This window comes from Mus pahari, chromosome 2, assembly GCF_900095145.1.
Source record: "Mus pahari chromosome 2, PAHARI_EIJ_v1.1, whole genome shotgun sequence".
In the NCBI taxonomy this organism is placed as follows: Eukaryota; Metazoa; Chordata; class Mammalia; order Rodentia; family Muridae; genus Mus; species Mus pahari.
Genome location: NC_034591.1, coordinates 91315505 through 91324547, shown reverse-complemented (window position 1 = coordinate 91324547; position 9043 = coordinate 91315505).

The window sequence follows — 9043 nt, the reverse complement described above, 5'->3', positions numbered from 1 at the left end:
ATAAAAAAAATACATCTAGTCTCTCTTTTTTGGAGATTTGAGTGACTTCTGGTTATTAACTGAGGTTCTAAAAACATATGGAATAAACTTAATTCATAAGTGTTAATACATAGCTTTTAATTTTTCCCCTTTGCCTTTATTTCATATTTATTACATATTATGAATATTTTTGCCTGTGAGTAGGCCAGCAAAGGACATCAGGTCCCCTAGAATTAGGGATACAGATGGTTGTGAGCTCCCATATGGTTGCTGGGAGCTGAGCCTGGGTTTCTGGGAGAGTGGGCTCTTTACTGCTGAGACACAGTGCTGTTTACTGCTGTCTTGCCCCTCGATACACAATTCTGATCGTTCATCTAAGATTGAAGTTCCATAAGAGGAACGTCTGGGTGGGATTGGCCAGTTTTGTGTCTTATTCATAATGAGTGAACATTGAGTTATTCTCCAACCCCTGTCAACACCGAATTACCACTCATATTGACCAGAAGATTTTTCCTTCTCCTTGTCTCATGAATATTAAATACTATATTGGCAAACTTTATCCAAATTTGAAAATCAACAAGTCCATAGCTTTAAAAAAATGTTTTAATCTTTTGCAACTTTCTGGTAGTATCTTTGGTTGTTATTATTTTTTCACTGGTCTGTTGGTGCTGTTTTAGTGTCAGGGATTTAACCCACTAAATGGGATGTGGAAAATACTTTTCTACTTTGATTTAGTTTAATAACCAGCCCACAAATCTTTATTTTTAATGTTAAAGAGGGGTCATTTTGTTCACACAGCATCTTTTCTATTCCTAACTCTTTAACAAAGTATGAATATTTCAGTTTATTGTATACTATTAAAACATGCATTTTTATATATTTAATTGTCCCAACATCCCACAAACTAACTAACCTTTTGTTCACTAATTAGAAAGAAGTCAATCACATTCTAAATTCTTGTGCATGCAAGCACCTATTTCAGGATTGTTTGTGTGCTATCCATTAAATTTCCCGCATTTTTACCTCAATATCACAAAATCTGAGTTTAGATTTGAAATATACTTTTCCATCCAGTGAGGCACCACATACTACAAATTTCAAAAGGAATCCTTGGAATTTAGTTGGAGTCATATTAAACTTTTGAAACTGTAGGAACCCATAATATTTTTACAGACTGAGGGTTCCCATTTAAGAATACCACATTTTGATTCATTCAGGGAAATGGTCTTAACCTTTTAGAAATAGCTTCCTGGTGCATTTTATTGTTTTCTTTATCTAGGCCTGCTGTGAAATTTCTCATCAGGGTGAATCACAGCTATGTTCTGTTGTATGACTCGCATAGAGAGCAGCTTCCCTTACATCTCTGAAACAACGGATCACTGAATTACCTGGAGTTATTTCAGATCTAGCCACCTTTTAATAATCTTACTTCTCTAGTTTGTTTTGCACGGCCTCTCCTTTTCTCCATGCCCTGTTCGTGATTGTCCCTTCTGCTCTCTCACTCCATGAGATACGAAATGGTCGCCATCCCTCAGTGGGAGAAGATGTGCCTAATCCTGTAGAGACTTGATGCCCCAGGGTGGGGGGATCCTAGGAGGGAACAACCTCAGAAGTGAAGGGGAAGTGGGTAGGGGAAAGAAATCTTCTTCGAGAGGGGACCGGGAGTGTGTGGGGGGGTAACATTTGGGATAAAAATAAATAAAATAAAATAATTAACTAAAAAGAAAAAAAACAGAAAGAAATGGTTGCCATCTCCCATTGAGGGTTGGGATTTGTGATTGGTCCTGTTCAAGAAAGATGGGTTGATAGAGGGAAGTTTTCAAATACGAGAGCATCTGTCAGAGCCGTGGAATAAGCAACGTCAGTTTTTTCCACTTGAACTCAAAGTACTTTGAAATGTTCAGTAAATTCTCTGAAAACTCTTCCTTCCCATGGCCTTTGCCTTCAAATACACTTGCGTTCCACTTAGCCCTCTCGCTCCCGTTTATTTTCTTCTAGAAAGTCTCTTCATTCCATGATCAGAGTCTTTCCTGTCGAGTGCTCTGGAAGAAAGCTTCTGTTCCTTTATTAGGAAGCCGTATGCACGGCTGGCTCCACACCGAAATCTAAGACAGGAAATGAGTTTCCCCAACACCTCGCCTGGAACTCAGAGTAGCCCCTTGATGTTTAACGCACCGACCTGGGAGGAGGCGCCTTCCTGCATACATTTTGATGCATGTTAATAAAAATAAAATCCAAATGAACAATAATAACACTCACACATTCTCAGACACAGTGACAAGTGTAAAGATAATAATAAAAAGCTCCTCCGTTTCCTTATTCCATTTTTTAAAGCTCCTGTTTGCTACAGTTACAACCACCTGCTGCTCTGTAGCTGAATCAGGGAATAGGTTTGTGCACTAAATTACCAACTCCCAGCTTCCTGGTGGCTTTCCCACTAACAAGCTGCCAAGTCCAGAATGATGGGGCTTCTGTTTTAACTGACAAACAAAACACAACCTGGCCACTCTGAGCAGGCTCCCCACTACCTGCTGCTTCTACAGCTAAGTGGAGAAGTGAATATGAATCACCAAAGCCTGAGACTACCATCTTGATGTAACTGCAAGCACTGCTTCACACACCTTGAGAAACTTCGGAGGGTGGGGGTGTGTATGTGTGTGTGTGTGTGTGTGTGTGTGCGTGTGTGTGTGCGCACACACACACACACACACACACACACGCCATGGTGTCTGTGAGTGTTATGTTTATTCCTGTAGCAATTATCCATGGAAAGTATGAGAAAATTTTAAACCCTGGCAATTCACCCACTGACCTTCCAATTCAAGAACTTACATTGATAAATGTAAAGGGATAGACGAAAAGAGCTGAGAGTGACTCAGTCATATACTTGGCTTTTAACTTCAAAAAGAAGAATATGAAGGCTGGAGAGTTAGTCCAGTGGCTAAAGTGCTTGATCTACAAAGCAAAAGGACCTGAATTTGATGTCTGGAGCTGAGCTAGCTCAGCCCTGTCACACCAGCACTGACTGAAAGCAGGCAGATCTTTGTTAGAGTGCTGCTGGCCAGCCAGACTAGCCAAAATGGCATGTTCCTGATTTTCTGAGAGACCCCGTCTCAAAAAAGTAATGTGGAAGGGAAGTGAGATGGCTTAGTAGATAAAATTATTTGCTACCAAGGCTGAAAGTCCAACTATGAGCCTCAAGATCCAAGTGGTGGAGAGAACACACACACACACACACACACACACACGCACGCACACACACACGCATGCACACACACGCACACACACACACACGCACACGCACGCACACGCGCACGCGCACACTCCCGCAGTGACCTTAACAATGCTCATTTTACTTATCTATTGGAAGCTATTTTGGGTACATGACTTTCCAGTAAGTTTTTAGGTTTTTAATGACTAAGACATATGCACATATTTTGGACAAGTGTTTTCCAGAATATATAGTTTGTAATGCATTCACTCTTGAGTCTTCTTTTTACTCCAGAGTTATTCTTTAGTTGCTGACTAATCTAATGGTAGAATCGATTCCCTTCCTACAAATATTCGTTTTTCAGCTAATATTGTTCGAAAGCAGGTTTACAGCTTCATGTATTTTGCAGTACAAGCTTAATAAAGGTCAGCTATTCAAAAAACCTCAGCAACCCAAACAAAGAAGTGCCTGTTTGTTTGAAACGCAATATAGCTGTTACAGTTTCTCAAAAATGGATATTATAAAGTCCATGAACTACGATGGCGGATGACTTGGCAGAGAGCTGTGCCTCGGGCCCTTCATCCGAGCCTACTCATTCCATCTGAGAGTTTGCTGCAATAAATTTAATCACTGGTGTTTTCGTTTTATTTGATTTTCAGTGGGAAACGGGGAGGGGTTGGTAGGCAAAGCCTGACAGCGGCGAGTGGAGTGGCCATCCTTAATGACAAAGCAAAACCTGAAAAAGCAGCTCAAGAACCCCAGAAAGGGAGCAGCCTGCGCCCACCCTTGGGAGGCATGCTGCGCCTGCATCGAGGGTCAGCAGGAATTCTACATCTCTCCAGAAGCAAAGCAAACTGGAACAGATGGAGCGCGCTGCCCTGCTCAGGGTCACATGGGGAATTACACAGACTTTGGGTTAAATACTGTTTAAAGGGGTAGGTTTAATGAATCACCTCCCTACTCTTCAGAAGCCACCCATCAGACTCACTCTGGGCCTTGAACTTCCAGCCTTCAAAGCTTGTTCGTTCTAGTCTGTTAACACCAAATCACTGACAGCTTGTAAGGGGGGCAATAGCAAACCGAAGGAGGAACCTTCCTGACCTCTACTGACTATTTACAGAGCAAAGCTCCAAGCCTCTCTTTAAAACAGTAATATGTGCTAATAATGATTTTTCCCTCTCCCTCCTTTCTTCCTCCTGCCCCTCCTCATTTTCTTCCTCTCCCTCCTTACCTTTGTTCACTCCTCCCCTCTCTTCCTCAGCCTCCTCCCCCACCTCACCTGTATTATAAAGAGAAAGAACAAAACATCTCTTGCAGCAGACATTTGCTCTGATTTTCTATGAGCAAAGTCATCATCGGCCCCTCCCCGAAACTATAAAATGACAAGGAAATGTCTTCTTTCTTAGTCCTGCCTTCCAGGGATGAGAGCCCTCGCCTACAGAGAGATGTCACTAATTGATCTGCAGATCCAAGCAGTGTGCCCAGGTCACTGCTTCTGTATCTTGTGGCTTCTCTGCTTCTTGTGAATGTGGTCACATAACTCCTGTCAGATTTCTTGGACTGAGTTTCAGCAAGACAAGTGAGTATCACACTTGGCTGGGGTGTCTGTTGCTTTCTATGGGTATTCGAGACATTTAAGAGTGTGCGATATGCTTACAGCTGGCTTTAGGATAGTAACCATTTTATAACTTTTCTGATGTCAGCCCTAGAATATACTCAATACACATTTGGTGATCTCTGAGCTTATATTAACAGTTAGAATCTAGAAGGATGCTGATCACCAACCAGGAAGTATCAATCATCCAAGCCCTTAACTGAACAGAAGGCAGTAAAGTTACCTTCTCAAGTCTCTAAGAAGAGGAGGGGGGGCAGAGAATATGAAGTATGCCCTTTCTTCTCAATGACTTTCTCTGTGATTCAAGTCCCTGATTGAGAAACGAGTTGCCAATCTTCTGTACAGTGATTGTCTTAGAACAGTGATTCTCACTAGGGGTGAGTGGCTCCATATGCCACCACTTCAATCATGGGTCACTTGGCAGTGCCTGAGCCATTTCCACTTGTCATCCTGGAGGATAAAGGACAGAAATGCAGCTAAACCTTCTGCAATGCATGAGGCACTCTTTCAAAACAAAGAACTCTGGGCTCAAATGTCAATAGAGATAGAGTTGAGAGCCTCTATTTAAGAGGCTTAATGGAGCAAGGGGACAGAATACAAATGAGACAGGACCTGTAAATGCCTTGGTGTTTCAGACTAGTCAAGTAGGAGGTCATCCCTGAAGTGGGGTTATTTTATCTTGCCAACCAATTTCTTTGGCATCTTTCAGCCAGGGGAAGGCAACAGCAAAATCCTCAGGTAAGCTGACCAGTGTTTGCCTGACTCTATTTTCTCTCTTTTCCCCCTTCAGGGTCCTCAGCCCATCCATACTTCCAACATCTGAAAGTCCTCCAAGTTCTTCAGGAGACTCTGGATCATCCATACCTGGACTCTGTCCTATTCATCTCCAGAAGCAATCATAAGCAGAATCAGAAAAAAGAAAAAGAAATCAGAGCAAAAGTTTAGCTTTTTGCCTTAACAGAACTTTCCCTTGACTACTAAGGAATGCTTAGCTGCTTTCTCTAAAGGTAGGTTAGTAACAATCCTAACACTAAGTATGAATTCCATTTTACAATCAAGGAAACAAAGCTTCGTAGAGGTTAAATAACAGGCAAGTTCTCTCAGAGCTAGCAACAGATATCAAAAGGCCAACATTCATATGTGCTCTGGATTCACACCCCATTTATTATCCCTAACGTTCCCATTCTAAAGTCATACCAAGCTATATGCAGATTATTTTTATTTATATCTAAAATGATTGAGACTAAATTCATAAGTGATTTAAATTATCATCATCATCTTTAGTCCATGTATTAGTGAAGCTCCTTTGATTGTAAGTTACAGGAACAAATCTGGTGTAGACACAATCTACACCAGTTGTCAGTTTGTTCCAGGGAATATAAGGAAAGGAGGTGGTAGGTGGGGGCAGAGAATATGAAGTATGCTCTTTCTTCTCACTGGTTTTTTCTGTAATTCAAAACCCTTATTAAAAACGAGTTGCCAATCTTTTGTAAAGTGATTGTCTTAGAACAGTGATTCTATGTTTGCTAAGATGTTCCTTCTGCTTTTGTTCTCTTCTTACTTTCAATCCGAATGAACTTTCTCAGCCTTCTTGTTTCTTTCGATTAAAGAAAGCATAGCTACCCCACAGCCTGCCACAACACATGCTGTGATTGTGTTGTTTCAGAACCACCAGTCATTCATTCATCATCTCTTCTTTATCGTTTCATCCCCACTCACCCAAAAAAATAATCCTAGAGAAGAGGATGTGATGAGTCCCAGTTTCAGATCAATGCCAACTTTCACCAAAGAAAGCAAACATGGGTCTGGAGACCCCCACCCTCATCCCACCTGTGGATAAGAAAGGGACGGTGGCTCTTAGAAAAGTCTGCCTCACTGGCTCACAATAGGGGAAGCCCCAGTGCGATCAGACTAACACTCCAGAGCCCTTTGGGAAGATTAACTAACACAGGCACTTAACAGAGAATTGAGTAAAGCAGAATTTTCAATGACAGGTGTTAATAGCCATTTTATTTTCCTGTTACATCTAATTTTTGATAAGTTAAACAATGGCACTGATTAGAAGACCCTTGAGTTCCTGAACTGAAACTCAAGATCACTCCTTCCATGGTCTTACAAGATCTATTTACTGTTTGAACTCCAATCAGATGATTGTTCACATGGGGCAGGTATAGAGATTGTATAACAATGACAGTCTTCTCTCTGAAACATATTAATTACATGCATCTTCTCTAGACAGAGAGCAAAGTAGACTAAATGTGACCTAGCCCCTAGCTGTATTTCTGAAGACCCATCCCCCACTTCTGGCACTGCCTCATTGGTACTCAATGTGCATGTTTGGCAACACAGAGGTGAAAAGTGGGGGCACATAGGCTAAAGTTTTCACTACTAAGATTTTCCTCAAAACTATGCCATCAAGTCCTGTCCTCCCCACAACCTTGCTTTCAGGATGCTCTCTAAGCCAGTCTTCTTTGTGGACATTGAAAGAATAAATGGAAATACTTGGATGCAAACAAATGGTGGTGGATGACAAAATAATGGCTCTGAAAGGGGATGGGTCAGAGCAAGTGAAGACACTTTCTCTTCCACCCTATAAAGTGCAGATAACTGCAGAGTTGCTGCAAATACCATGGTGGCTGTATTTTTAGCCCCTACTCATTACAGCTCTTAGTGAATAGTCTCTCTGTTGTCTTAAGTCATTCATCTTTGGAGAAATATGGCCCATTTCTCTGTTTATTTATCTCTTTAGAAATGGAAAAACATAAACTGCTATACCACAGTAAATTCACCACTTTTAATAGTTTGAATGCTGGAACAGCAAAATGAAAGTCAAGCCTTATTTTACTCCTTGGGGTTCTGTCATTTTGAGTATCCTTGTTGTCATTAATGTCATGATCCCTGAGGATGGCTTCAATCTTAGTTTCTATCTTCTGTAGATAATTTACTCAAACTCAAGGCATTTAAAAGTAAAGCAGAAAGATTAAACAGGAAAGAGTTCTTGTGTCCAGAAGTGCAGAAAAATAATCATAGTTTGTAAGCCAAATTTCAAAATGTAGAAAAGCAAAATGAAGGGAGGTGAGAATTTCAAAGACAAGTATTTCCTAGCATATGAACCAAACCACCCAAATTATTCTGCCATGAGTCATCATTGGCTAATACAAAGTAAACTCTTGGATACCCCCAAGAAAATAATCTAATAATAGTTCTGCTGTTCAGAACTCAACCTTGATGTGATGTGGCTTTATATGAACCATCTGCCTCACTCTGGTTCCTGAGACGTCCTAGCACACCAAGTCTCCCAAACAAAGTCATAATCTGCTCTTGGATGAAGTTTCTGCCCACATCCCTGCCCCCAAGCTCATCCCAGACAGGGGAGGGTCACTTCTCACTTGACTTCAGCACCTTGCTAAGCAGGCTGCCCACTCATCTTCCCTGAGCTTTCCAAAGTCCATGGGGGGATTCTTAAGAGGAAGAAAACAGTTGAAGAAAAACAGTGAGTATGATGGGCTGAGGTCCACAGAATCATTCAGGCTGAAATAATTCTTAAAATGCATATACTTGTCTACACCCAAACCGCAGCCAAGTTTTCCCATCAATTCCCATCTCTGTTTCCCAGTTCCCCCACTCTATTATCAAAGACCCCATATAAAAGCTCACACTGTCCAGAGGGAGAAAGGGAGGAAAAGGAATACACAGCCCAGGTCAATGAGGCTGTTCTGTTTTGGGTTTGTTGTTGTTGTTTGGTTTTTTGGTTGGTTGGTTGGCTGGTTGGTTGGTTGTTTGGTTGGTTGGTTGGTTGGTTGGTTGGTTGGTTGGTTGGTTGGTTTTGCAGTGGGCAGTCCTTAATGAGAGACTCATAACTTATCAAGTGCTGAGAGCAGGTGACATGCTCAGCCCTAAAGCAGACATCCCTATTAACCACTCCAAGACCTGAGGAAACATTGCAGAAGGGCGTGGGGAGATTTTAAGAAGCCAGGAGAGAAATGTTATGCTGCACTGTCTTCTGGATGCAACATGGCTGTTGTAACTAAAAGATGCAACAGTTGTAGACACACACACTCATGCATACACACTCACGCACACACACACACATGTACGCACGCACACAGGTTAGTAAACTAGGAGGGGGAATAACTGGATAAAAAAAAAAAGGTTGTCAAGGCACCTGCCAGAAAACCAGGTAAGCTGCCTGTCTTAGTCAGGGTTTCTATTCCTGCACAACATCATGACCAAGAAGC